The sequence below is a fragment of the Macrobrachium rosenbergii genome, chromosome 16, assembly GCF_040412425.1.
Source record: "Macrobrachium rosenbergii isolate ZJJX-2024 chromosome 16, ASM4041242v1, whole genome shotgun sequence".
In the NCBI taxonomy this organism is placed as follows: Eukaryota; Metazoa; Arthropoda; class Malacostraca; order Decapoda; family Palaemonidae; genus Macrobrachium; species Macrobrachium rosenbergii.
In genome coordinates, this window is record NC_089756.1 from 55,468,123 (window position 1) to 55,481,977 (window position 13,855).

Consider the following 13,855-nt stretch of genomic DNA (forward strand, 5'->3'; position numbering starts at 1 on the left):
ACAGCACCTACCTAAATCCCTTTTTCTGGCCACAGAATTCTTAGGCTATACCTGGGTGTAGGCTATACTTGCACAGGCCTAACTCATGTTACCTTACCAGACATACCTAACTGTACGTTTGTTTGTGCTCCCGACGTGGAAACCAGCGTGATGACTACATCCTTCATATTGCAGTCAAAAGTTATCCTAATGTGGAATGGAATGGAATATGAAATTTAGGCTTGATGCCAAACACTGGAAGTCGTGTTATCCAGAGGCAAAAGTCAAACAATCGTTGCAGTGAACTTAGTGTTGATTTTACCTACTTACCATAGTAAGTTCGTACAATAAAACACACCAGATATATCTGTGGCACGCTGCTTCATTATGCCATGCAAGTTTTACGGTCCAATTAACAAATAAAACAACGGAACCACGAGAAAACCTCGTACTCAAATGATGTACAGGAAGGAAGCTCGAGAGAGAAAGACTCGCTAACATCGGACTACCAGGGGCAGGGTCATGTCGAACAGGCCTTGTCTCGGTGGTCTCGCTTGAATGCTGTACCACAAGGGCGTAAGGTATTGTATAGTATTATTTTTCCATTTTTTATTTATAATAATTTTATTATTCCAATGCAGAAGTCCTTCAATTATCCCTATTAATAGAGTCAAGGGGCCTTCGGATAATTTCGAAATCAGGATAAGGTAGAACTATATAGTAGCTCCGCGCAGCCGACGGCACTATAACTTGACTTTTTCTATAGTTTTGTGGTTGCTAATTATGAATTTATTTTTCATTTTTGGCGCTCGAGCCTAATTAACCAGTAATTAACCCCCGAAGTCCGTCCAACAAGGGGTTTCCATACGCGATCTTCACAAGACAGCACGGATACGTCTGTTTCGAACGGTTCATATCCCGTCCGGCAAGTGCAATAACTTGTTAACGTATGGGTACCCAACCCCCCCGGGCCAGTACTAAACACGGCGAAGGGACATTCCATTTGGCCGACAACAAACAGATGCACCGCCAGTATTAGAACCCCTAAAAGTGTAGAAAAAACCAGTTGAAAAGGTAAAAACAGGTGCGGAGCTAATGTATAGAATTACCAAGGATAAGGGCCAGTAAAAAACTGTGAGGTGTTCATGGGCAACTCCTGCCCGTCCTCACCTAACCTTGCCAGTACCTCAAAACTGTAAGTACTCAATATGAAAAAGGCAGTCATCTACCTTTTTCTTCATATTTGTAACAAAATATACAGCATAAATACGCTTTGGAAAATGTAACACCTTTTTATCTCGTAAATGGCACAATTCAGTAGGTAGGTAGGTAGCCTACTTGTGTTTACCCACGGCCTACGTCTTATCACCATTAATGTATTTTTATACAGCAACTTTCTTAGCAGTTGTTACCATATTGTATTACCATACACAAAAAAAAAAAAAAATGCGTCAAAGTTTCTTCGGCGCAATCAAGTTTTCTGTACAGTATACAATGCTGTATGAAACTCTCAGCCACAACCCATGAAACCTTCAGCCACGGCCGGTGGTGGCCTGTGTTGTTGGCACCTATGGGGGTGCCATACGCACAATAATGGCTAAACTTAACCTTAAATAAAATAAAACCTACTAAGGCTAGAAGGCTGCAATTTGGTATGTGTGATGATTGGAGGGTGGATGATCAACATACCAATTTGCAGCCCTCTAGCCTCAGTAGTTTTTAAGATCTGAGGGCGGACAGAGAAAGTGCGGACGGACATACAAATAGCCATCTCAATAGTTTTCTTTTACAGAAAACTAAAATGTGTTTGTGTGAACTATTGACCTAGGCTAGGTGTTCCATTCATAATTCCATTTGCAAAAGTCAAATAGGCTATTATAGCTGTAATTATAAGGGTAATGGCAAAGAAATTAATATTTTACATAATGAATCCATTTAAACTGTATGTCATCATTGCAATATGTACATAAAAACCATCATGTGCCATTTGCAGTTACTAATGTTTATGTTTTCAGAATCAGCTAATTGAGCCTACTACTGAAAGAATAAGAAGAATATTTTTTTATTTGCTAAAAGAAGTGAATGTATTACTGGAATTATTTTTATTTATGCATGCTATTTAACTTGACTTCTGTGTCTGTCTGTCGTCAAATCTTGTAACTCAATTTTTGACCTGTTCCCCTCCTCCGATGTACTTGAAATTTTGCATGGTTACTCAATCCTGGTAACACTACAACCCTGTAAAGTCCCCGCTCAATGTGTTCTCTATAGTGAATATCCCGTTTTCTGCAGTGCCTTTTTAAGAGGTGCGAAAGAAACTAGCAGGATAAGGGTACTGCTACTTTATTCATGATCCAGGCAGTTTATATAGCGGCAGACTGGCGTCGCGCCACGGAATACAATGGAAACCTCAGTGACCTGAGGTTGATAATAAATAACAATAAATACAGTGAACCAGTACAATTTACAGTGTAAGAACAGACAGAAATGGAATCAGATACAATCTTGATGCCTGTGAAAGAAGAAATGTGATACATTTTGACAGCAGGTAAACAAAAATATACTTAGTTTAAATGATTGAACTTTGTGTGACCTGATGCGTTAGGTATGACTAATTGTAGGCAAAGAAAATGGGACGTCACCACAAAAAACTTGCCCAGCAGAGACTTTACAATTAACGCTTTTAGCAGAGACTTCACAAATGACTTTACAGATGACTTTACAAATACTCCCCCCAAGACGTGGGTAACGTCTGATTAGTCGGCATATCTGCTGGGGCGCTGCAGGGGGCCCCGGCTGCGTGTGAGGACATCGGGGGAACGCCCTCTGTGTGGGTTTGCCTGACTGCGGGTTTGGGCTGGCTTTTTCAGGGGTGGCCGCGTGCCCGTCCCTTACGAGGGCCCGGCTGTGGCGAAGGCTGAGCAGGCGGAGGGTGCGGTGCGGTGACGTCTGTGTCCTCCTCCAGGAGGGTGGGCTTGACCCAGTCAGTTGACACCCAGTTGTTCCTCCCGTGAAGTGCGAGCAGGAACGCCTTGGTGTTCCACTCCAGCACGTGGAAGGGTCCCCTGTAGGGCCTGGTCAGTGGTGGGCGGATGGCGTCATCCCTGACGAAGACGTGGGTGGTGGAGGCCAGCCCGGGCGGTGTAAAGGTGTCCGATCTGTCGGTATATGTCTGTTTGCAGGGGGCGAACTTGCCGACTATGTCGCGAAGCCTCTGGACCGATGGGTTCTGGCGATCCTCTGTCACGAGCTCACCCGGGACCATGAGGGACTCACCGTAGGTTTTTTCAGCCACGGACGGGGCGCCGTCGGCCCTGGGGGCGGTTCTCAACCCAAGGAGGATCTACAGCAGCTGGTACTTCCAGTTCTCGGCGGTGCAGTGGACCATAAGGGATGCCTTCAGGGACCTATGAAACCTCTTGACCAAGCCTGTTGGCCACTGGGTTGTAGGCCATGGTGGTGTGATGCATTGTCCCCAGCAGCTGAGCCAGGGCGGACCACAATTCGGACAGGAAAGCGGGACCCCTGTCGGTTGTGATGTGGTCTGGGACGCCGAAGCGGCTGATCCAGCTGGAGAGCAGGGCCTAGGCACATGCGCTGGCGGTGGCTTCTTGCATTGGCGTGGCTTTGGGCCACCGCATTGAGCGGTCTACCGCCGTCAGGAGGTATCTGAACCCGCCTGATGGGGAAGGGGCCCGACGATGTCGATGTGGATGTGGCCGAAGCGACGCTCTGGCTGCGGGAACTCGCCTACTCTGGACTAGGTGTGACGCCCCACCTTGCTGGTTTGGCACTGCAGGCACTGCCTTGCCCAGGATCTCGCGTCCTTCTGCATTCTGTGCCAGATGAACTTCCCTGACAGTAGCTTGGCCGTTGTCCTGCCGGAGGGGTGTGAGAGGCCGTGGATGATGTCGAATACCTGGTGGCGGCTGGAGGCTGGCACCAGGGGATGGGGCTGGCCGGTACTGACGTCGCAGAGGAGACTTGGGCCCGGGGGTGAGGGGCACATCCTGCCACTTCAGGGACGTGATGGCGGTGCGGTAGGCTGGGGTCTCTGGGTCAGCGGCCTGTTCCCTGGCGAGGTCTTTATAGTTGATCCCGAGCTGCATTGCATTCAACTCGACCCTGGAGAGGGCGTCTGCCACGGGGTTCTTCCTGCCGGGAGGCACTTGATGGAGCAGGTGAACTCGGCGATGGCCGAGAGATGCCGCTGCTGCCCGGAAGACCATGTGTCCCCTTGGTTTGTGAAGGCGTGTACCAGCGGCTGGTGGTCAGTGTAGATTGTGAAGGGCGTGCCCTCCAGGAGGAACTTGAAATGCCGGACTGCACGGTACACTGCGCAGAGTTCCCAGTCGAAGGTGCTGTAACGGGCCTCTGCGGGGTTGAATTTCTTGCTGAAGAAGGTGATGGGCTGGGGGGCTCCGTCGATGACCTGCTCCAAGACAGCACCACAGGCGACATTGCTGGCGTCCGTCGTCAGCTGGAGGGGGCGTTGGGATCCTGGGGGCCAAGGTGGTTGCCTCGGCGAGGGCGGCCTTCGTCAGGGAGAAGGCCTGCTGCTGGCTGGGTCCCCACAACAAGGACTTTGGATGGCTTTCGAGTGTTTCTGTCAGGGGGGGGCGGTGGTGTGCGCAATCCTGGGATGAACCTCCTGTAGCAGTTCACCATCCCGAGGAACTCTTTGATGGCCATGATGGAGATGGGGACGGGGAACCTGGTGACAGCTGCAACTTTGGATGTGAGCGGGCGGACACCATCCGGGGATATCTCGTGGCCCAGGAAATTGGCTTTCTGGACGCCGAAGGTGCACTTGTCGAAACGTACGACGAGGCCGTTCTCCTGCAGTCGCTGCAGGACTGCCCGGATGTGTTTCTGGTGCTCCCTGTGGGACCTGGAAAATATAAGGATATCATTTACGTAGCAGATGCAAAACTTCAGGTCCCCAAGGATGCTGTCCATGAGCCGCTGGAAAGTCGCCCCAGCGTTCCTCAGGCCGAAGGTGGAGAAGGCGAACACGCAGGACCCGAAAGGCGTGATGGTGGTGGTCTTTGGTATGTCCTCTGGCGCGACTGGTACCTGAAAATAGGATTTCAAGAGATCCGACTTAGTAAAAATTTTGGCCCCGTGGAAGGAAGCTGTTAGGTCCTGCATGTTCGGCAGGGGTAATGGTCAGGTTCCATTGCGAGGTTAAGCTGCCTGTAGTCGCCGCAGGGTCTCCAGGAGCCGTCTGGTTTCTGCACCATGTGGAGGGGGGAACACCCATGGGCTGGAGGCCTTCTTGCAGATTCCCATCTGCTCCATTTCGGCGAATGCGTTCTTGGCCTCCTGTAGGCGCCACGGGGGAAGCCTCCGGAACCTCGCGTGTGCAGGGCGGCCCTTTGTCTTTATGTGATGGTAGATGCCATGTTTGGCTGGGGCCCCGGGGACTTGGTGGAACTCGGGCCTGAAAACTTCCGGGAACTCCGTCAGCAGTTGTGCGTACTGGTGGGGGGCGGCGGAACAGATGGTGGGCGCCTTGGGTCCCATTGCCAATGGGAGGGACTGGCAGGAGTCGGTGTCGAGGAGGTGCTTCCTACCGACGTCGACTGCCAGCCTGAAGTGGGCAAGGAAATCCGCACCCAGGAGCGGGGGTCCTCACGTCCGCAATGACGAAGTCCCAGGAATATATCTGCCCAAGGATGGAGATCGACAGGGGCCTGGTGCCGTAGGAGAGGATGGGGGACCCGTTGGCGGCCATCAGGAAGGCAGCCGGGTCTGATTCTCGCTTGAGGTCCTCTCTGGATGCCGGGAAGATTGATCTAATGGCCCCCGTGTTGACCAGCATCATCCTGCTGGAGACGGTGTCGCGGACGTAGCAGCCTACTGATTCTAGGGCTCAGGGATTTGTGTCCGGACCTCTGGGAGGAGCTGACGAAGGAGGAGCTCCCGCCACAGGCTTATTTAGTTTTGTTTTCCGGTACCTTCGGTGTCTGGGAGGGTGAGGAGGTCCTTTATCATGCCCCATGACTCCCTGATGCTCTGCTCCTGCCGCGGGCTGACGGCGAGGTTGAGGGCGTGGGCGGCCCGCTTGGCAACTGGCAGGGAGCATGCCTCGAGGAGGGACTTCTTCAGGAGGTGGTAGGTGAGGGGGCGTGCATCGGACACCCACGGGACGAGCTTCTTGTAGAATTTCTTCCAGCAGGGCGTTAAGTACAGTATCCGCCTGCAGCATCCCATCGGTGAGTTCCACCATGCGGAACTGGCTCTCGACCCTGTACAGTCATGACGATGGGTTCCCCTGCGTGAACGGTGGCAGTTTTAAGGTCAGGGCGACCCGTGATTGTCCTGCCGGGCAGGGGAGAGTGCGGGGCGCGGGCAGGGGTGTGGAGGAGCATGAGAGCTTCAGTGCGGGGGCAGGCACGGGTGATATGGGGGGGTTAGACATCCGAATCCGCGAGGTTAGCAGTTAACTGAACGAGGGAAGGGATGTCCGTCTCCATACTCGCTCTTTGCCCTCTTTAACTGGAGTGGGGTAATCGCGTCAAAACGCACTTGGAAGCGCGCCATGTAAGTCCGTTAATGACGCTGGTGATTTTGCCGATGAGATTCAGCACGCCCAAACATTGGTTCAGCACCGTGATTAGTCTGCTAAGGGCGTGAGTAAGTTCCTGAAGCCAAGACTGAGTCGCCGTATGGGTCTGCTAATGGCTTCAGGAACCACTCCGGGGTCACCACTTTAAGAGGTGCGAAAGAAACGAGCAGGATAAGGTTACTGCTACTTTATTCATGATCCAGGCAGTTTATATAGTGGCAGACTGGCATTGCACCGCTGGAATACAATGGAAACCTCAGTGACTTGAGGTTGATAATAAATAACAATAAATACAGCGAACCAGTACACTTTACAATATAAGAACAGACAGAAATGGAATTGGATACAATCTTGATGCCTGTGAAAGATGAAACATGTGATACATTTTGACAGCAGGTAAACAAAATATATACATAGTTTAAATGATTGAACTTTGCGTGACCTGATGCGTTAGGCGTGACTAATTGTAGGCAAAGAAAATGGTATGTCACCACAGAAAACTTGCTCAGCAGAGACTTTACAATTAACACTTAGCAGAGACTTCACGAATGACTTTACAGATGACTTTACACCTTCACATCGACCTGGGGTCGGCCAGAACACATGTTTATCACCATAATTGTAAATTGTATATTTTATTGTCTTTCCAAATGATCATGCTTTATGTACAATCACTCAAAAAAGTTTTGCAACATACTTCAAAACTTTTCGGACAACAGCTTATAATAGCGACATCTGGCGCTATTTGGCAACTCAGTTGTAAGCGCATGATACAGCTGAACACTAGTGGTGGGTCCGAGAAATTCTCTCTTTATAGCAACACCATTGTCAGGGGGGGTTAGGGCGAGCTCCTTCAATGATCATCCGATGATGATCCTTAACAGTAGTGCAACAATGGGGTCCTCCTCCACTTTTTACAATGAATTTATCATATTTCCTCGTTCTCTCTGTTGTTGTATCCCACTATACATGGTTGTTTTATTTATTTAAGCTGCCAAGCATATATCTAGAGACATTAGTCTAATGATTGTGGTGCGGGAGTCTGTTGCCCATCTTATCGGTGCAAGTGACGAGACAGTTTAGTTTAACTTTCCTGCCCGAATGTGGAGTCACACGATCACATACAACGTTATGAGATTTTTTTCTTTTTTGTTTTTGACAACGATAATGGTTGAATTCTTTCTCTATTTATATATAATTTCCCTGATGATTATTCAAAAAATATTATTTTATTAGTCAATAAGCTTTTGTCTGGATTCAAAATATAGTTTCTTCTTTGACCCTTTTGCCCAATCATCTGAAGTGAAATTTTTCAAAATGTTTCGTCATTTTTCGTAATATGAATTTTTCACTCACCATTCTTTTTTATATTGTTAACCGTATGATTAATAACCAAAGTCGAATAAGAAAATTACATTTCCTTGTAAAAATCATAAGAACAAATTACTGTTAGGTGAACGAAAACTTCTGGAACATGTTGCAAAACATTCTTGAGTGACTGTACATGTAACAAAGTATTTATGTTACGCATCAGACATTATTGATCACTATGTTTTCTGTATGAAATTTTGTAGATAATTAGTTTGACCTCAGGTCACCTGTAGATCTTTGTACCCATGATCTCAGCGAAGTATGTAGACGTCCGCACCCCGCTTTATAAGCAGCTCGCTTCATCAATAAACTAGCAGTACTTGTCTTCCTGCTCATTATTTCACACCTCTCTCACAGTGGTGACCCCTGGAGCAGTTCCTGGAAGCCATTAACGGACCCAAACAGCGACTAAGTCCTGGCCCGATGAACCTTACCCAAGCCCCTAACGGACTAACTACGGCGCTCTAACAAAGCGTTTGGGCGTTTACCGACCTTCATCGGCAGTTCGCCAGCGTCATTAGTGGACCTGCACGGCACGCTCCCCCAGCATGTATTGACACGAGTATTCCCTCACACTCCAAGTGAGAGCAGGAAGTGAGCATGGGCACGGACTTTCCCAACCTCATACAAGTTACCGTGAACCCCTCGTAGGCAGACACCTCCCTCTCGCAACCCCCTCCTGCGTGCACCTCTACGGCGGTACCTGCGCCCCACACAATGATCCCCCTGACGGACCAAGCAAAGAAGGCCCTTAACATAAGGCTGCCGCCATTTACCAGGGAAAACGCATCGTCCTGGTTCTACAGGGTCGAGGGGCAGTTCAGGGTAGCATGCCTAATGGACGAGGTGTTGAAGGCGGACATCGCCATCAACACCCTCCCGGAGGAGATATACAGGAAGATCGCCCCATAGTTATTGGCGACGTCGGTCCCCGCCACCTTTCAAGAACTAAAATCCACTCTCGTCAAGACCTGCTCCCTGCTGGTCTCCAAGAGAGCTGCCTGCGCCCTCGACCTTTCCCTCAATCCCCGGCAGGAGGGAAACCTCTTGGAAATGTGGCATGCCCTCCAGGACTTCCTCCTCCTCCCTGAGACTGACAGCAGCAGCAAGTGCAAAGAAATCAGCCTGTCGAGGGAGATCCCCCTGCTGCAGCTATTGCTGGAGGTCTGTGGGCAGATCACGGACACATATACTCTGCCGGTCAAGGACTTAATCAGGGTAGCGCAGCAGCTGACGGATTCCACAAAGGCGGTCAAGCAGGCGACCACGCCCGCACACTCCACCAACTGCCTCCTGCCGGAGGACCCCACCATGGAGCCCCTCAACGTCGTCGAACAGAAAAGGCCGTCCCACCAGCAGAAGAGGGAGGGGCCGGGGCTTTGCTATTATCACCGGAGGTTCGGGGGAGCTGCCCAGAGATGCGAAGCCCCCTGCCCTTTCTTCCCCTCAAAAAACGGAGGAGGCGGCAGCCAACCGCACAGGCCGCCATAGCAGCAGCAGCAGAAACAACCAGGGGCCCCTTACCAGTAGGATTATATGTCCGTGACACTATCTCCGGCAGGATGATGTTGGTCGACTCTGGAGCCATGCGTTCAGTGTTTCTGCCTTCAGGAGAGGACCACAGACGCCCGCCTGACTGCCTCCCTGACGGCCGCGAATGGGTCCCCCATCCTCTCCTACGGCACCAAGCTCCTGTCGATCTCCATCCTTGGCTGGAGGTACAGCTGGGAATTCATCATCGTGGACGTCAGGACCCCACTCCTAGGGGTGGACTTCCTCACCCACTTCTGACTGGCAGTCGACGTCGGCTGCAAACGCCTGCTGGACACCGACTCCTGCCAGTCCCTGCCTTGTTGCCGGGCCCCAGGGAGCCCGCCATCTGTTCCGTTGTCCGCCACCAGTACAGTTCCCTCCTGGAAGAGTTCCTGGATGTCTTCAAACCCAAACTCAGCTGGATGCCCGGGGCTCTTGCCAAACACGGGATATACCACTACATCAAAATGAAGGCCCCCCGACGCACGCAAAGTTTCGACGGCTTCCCCCGCAGTGCCTTTAGGAGGCCAAAAAGGCCTTCGCTGAGATGGAGAGGATGGGCATATGCAGGAAGGCTCCCAGCCCATGGGCCTCCCCCTTCACATGGTGCAGAAAGCGGATGGCACCTGGAGGCCCTGCGGCAACTACAGGCGGCTGAACCTTACAGCAGAGCCTGACCACTACCCCCTGCCAAATATGCAGGACCTGACGGCCTCTTTCCATGGGGCCAAAATATTCTCAAAAATGGATCTTTTAAAGTCATATTTTCAGGTACTAGTAGCGCTGGAGGACATCCCCAAAACCGCCATCATCATGCCTTTCGGGTCCTACGTCTTCGCCTTCTCCACCTTCGGCCTGAGGAACGTGGGCGCGACCTTCCAGAGACTGATGGACAGCATCCTGGGGACCTGGACTGGATCTGCTATGTCGACGATATCCTAATCTCTTCCAGATCACAGGAGGAACACCTACAACACATCCGGAAGGTCCTGCAGCACCTGCAGGAAAGTGGCCTCGTTGTCAGGTTTGACAAATGCACCTTCGGCTTTGAGAAGTTGGAGTTCCTGGGCCACGAGATATCCCCGGAAGGCGTCCACCCAATGTCGTCGAATGCCGAAGCCGTTGAGAAGTTCCCCACCCCTACCTCCATCAGGGCCGTACAAGAATTCCTCGGGATGGTCAACCACTACAGAAGATTCATCCCGTGGATTGCTCACACCATGGCCCCCCCTGACGGAGGTCCTCAAGGGACGTCCAAAGACCTTAGTGTGGTGCCCCGACTAGCAGAAGGCTTTCCTCCTGATGAAGGCCGCCCTCACCAAAGCAACATCTTTGGCCCACCAGGACCCCAAATCTCCCTTCCAGGTGACGACAGACGCCAGCAACGTCGCCTGCGGAGCAGTCCTGGAACAGGTCATCAGAGGGACCCCTCAGCCCTTCGCCTTCTTCAGTAGGAGGCTAAACCCCGCCGAGTCCCGCTACAGCACCTTCGACCGAGAACTCCTCGCAGCATACCAGGCGGTACGGCACTTCAAGTTCCTCCTGGAGGGGATGCCCTTCGCAATTTGGACTGACCACCAGCCGCTGGTCCATGCCTTCATTTAAGCTGGGCGATGCATGGTCCTCTAAGCAGCAGCAGCACCCTGCAGCTATCGTGGAGTTTACCTGCACCATCAAATACCTCCCCAGCAGGAAGAACCCGGTAGCCGACGCCCTCTTGAGGATTGAGATCGATTCTGTACAGCTCGGGATCGATTATGAGGACTTTGCCCACGAACAAGCTGCTGACCCTGAGAACCCAGCCTACCATACAGCCGTCACGTCGCTGAAGTGAAGGGATGTGCCCCTTGGCTCAGGAGGATCAACGTCACTGAGCGATGTCAGTACCGGATGCCCCTGCCTCCAGATTTCAACATCATCCATGGTCTATCCCACCCCTCCAGAAGGACAACAGCCAGACTGCTGATGGAGAAGTTCGTCTGGCACGGCATATGGAAAGACGCAACGGCCTGGGCAAGACAGTGTATGCAGTGTCAGACAAGTAAAGTGGGGCGGCACACCGAATTGGAAGTGGGTGAATTCTCCCAGCCCAAGAGACGCTTTGGGCACATCCACGTTGACATAGTAGGACCTCTTCCCCCATCAGGAGGAGCCAGATACCTTCTGACAGTTGTCAACCACTCCACCAGGTGGCCCGAAGCTACACCCATGGAAGAAGCCACCTCCAGTGCATGCGCGGAAGCCCTCCTCTCGAGCTGGATCAGCCGGTTCAGTGTCCCAGACGACATAATGACAGATAGGGGACCTGCTTTCCTGTCCGAGCTGTGGACCGCCCTGGCATGTCTAGTGGGGACCACTCACCACACCACCACCACCTACAACCCTGCAGCCAACAGCATGGTGGAAAGGTTCCACAGGTCTCCGCCTTACACCCACCCTTGACTAGACCCTACAGGGGACCTTTCCTTGTACTGGAAAGGAACAAGAAGGCATTCCGAATATCCATCCATGGGTGGGAAGACTGGGTGTCATTAGATCGTCTCAAACCCGCATTCCTGGAGGGGGCCAATGAAGGCAGACCCCAAGATCTCCGGTGGGATACGGCAGCCCCTCAAACAATCCCAGTCGCAGGAAGGAGGCGAGGGCGTCCCCGAAAAACCCAGAAACCTGATGGAAAGGCACCCCAGCAAACCACTGCAGAGGACACCGGGGAAAGTGACCACACTCTCCAGTTGACATCGAGAAAGAGAGGCCCCCTTCATCGCCCCAGCAGATACCTGGTTTAATCAGATGTTGCCTCTGTCTTGGGAGCGGGGGGAGCATTGTAAAGTCCCCACTCAATGCGTTCTCTGTAGAGAACATCCCGTTTTCTGCGGTCCTTTTCATTGACCTAAGGTTGATCGGAATATATATTTATCATCATAATTGTATACTGTATATATGTTGTCTTTCTAAACAGTCATGTTTTATGTACAAGTAACAAGTTATTTATGTTATGTCAGACATTGTTGATCACTATGTTCTCTGTGTAAACCTGTCCTGTTTTTGTAAGGAATTAGTTTGACCTCAGGTCACCTGTAAATCTTTGTACCAGCGGTCTCTGCGAACTACGCAGACGTCTGCATCCCACTTTATAAGCTGCTAGTTTTCATCAATAAACCAGCAGTACTTGTCTTCCTGCTCATTATTTCACACCTCTCTCACACTATGCTTGATGTACTGTGCAGTATTTCGTTACAAGTTTAGTTGACTCTTAGTATGATTATCACACATGTCATAACAGTGCACAAGGCAACATTTGATCACTGTTGATTTGTTCCTACACAAATATAAACCTTTTGCTTGCGAATGCAAGCTTGTACGTCCACTAACTTTCAAACAAGGTCATTAGCTACCGACGGTAGGGGAGAAGCCCCGCCCACTCGTCGGTCTGTATTTCATTTTGCTGTCGGCCACTGTAATGTAAAAACGTCTCAGTGCTTCTCTTCCAGACTGCCATTTGTATTCCTTTTGGTGTTTTTTCCTGTTATATGCTTATGTGTGATAGTTTGCTAACATTTTCGTTATGCAAATCCCTAACTTGCAGCAGCCCAGGGAGAGGAAACTGTTTATTATTAGGCAGTGCCCAGGTAAGAACAATCCTTGCAATCGGTACTCCCAGTACTGCAGCTCCTGTTGGCGATGGCATGGGAGCAACCGCTGCCTGGGGGTACCACGGACCCCCAGCACTCCAGTACCAGTCTTGGGAAGTCACCTTCCTGAGCCAGGAAGGGTCCCTGTTCTACGTACTCGGGCCCGGCTGTCACCATGGCCCAGCAAGAGATAATGAGTAGAGAGCAGGCAGATGATCACTCACCCACTTCTCATTCTCCAAAGAGAGCAGTGCAAGGGTCCTGGAACGATGACACTGGCCAACCAGCCTGCTCACCAGGGAAAGCAAGAGGAGGTCTCCCATCCAATCTTCTTTTACTGTAGAGGCTCCAGCTTCTAAGAAGACTGCAGCATGTCTCCAGGACAGCCTCCATTCACGTTAATGGGACTGCTCTCCCTTACCCATATGGCCGTCATCACTGTGGCTTGACGACCGCCTATGGCCTTGCTCATCTGCTGGGGCTTTGGACTCAGGCAGGTCCGGTAAGGGTTTATAGGGATCTCTCGCCTGTCCCCTCCACCTCCTCGATATTTTCCAGGAGCCTGACAGGCTTAGGGTTTGGGACCGGGACCGTTCATGCGCCAGACCTGTCATATGCTCGAGTGGTGGAGAGATCACCAGGGGGCTCTGGCAAGCATCCCTCTCCTGCAGAGGGATTAACCAGGGAAAACTGTGACCTGGAAGGGCTTGAGGATCCTATGCCCCAGGACTCAGACACCCCTGAGTTGCCGAGGAGTTTTTCAGAGATC

General features: G+C 51.3%; 1 long non-coding RNA gene across 1 annotated transcript in view; it reads left to right on the forward strand.

Annotated features, from left to right (window-relative positions):
• The first annotated feature begins 459 nt into the window (after nucleotides 1-459).
• LOC136847443 (uncharacterized) overlaps nucleotides 460-13,855 on the forward strand; it is a 66,125-nt gene continuing 52,729 nt past the window's right edge. Inside the window, exon 1 of the long non-coding RNA XR_010855750.1 lies at nucleotides 460-560. This is a non-coding gene — a long non-coding RNA (uncharacterized lncRNA). The remainder of the gene's footprint in view (nucleotides 561-13,855) is intronic.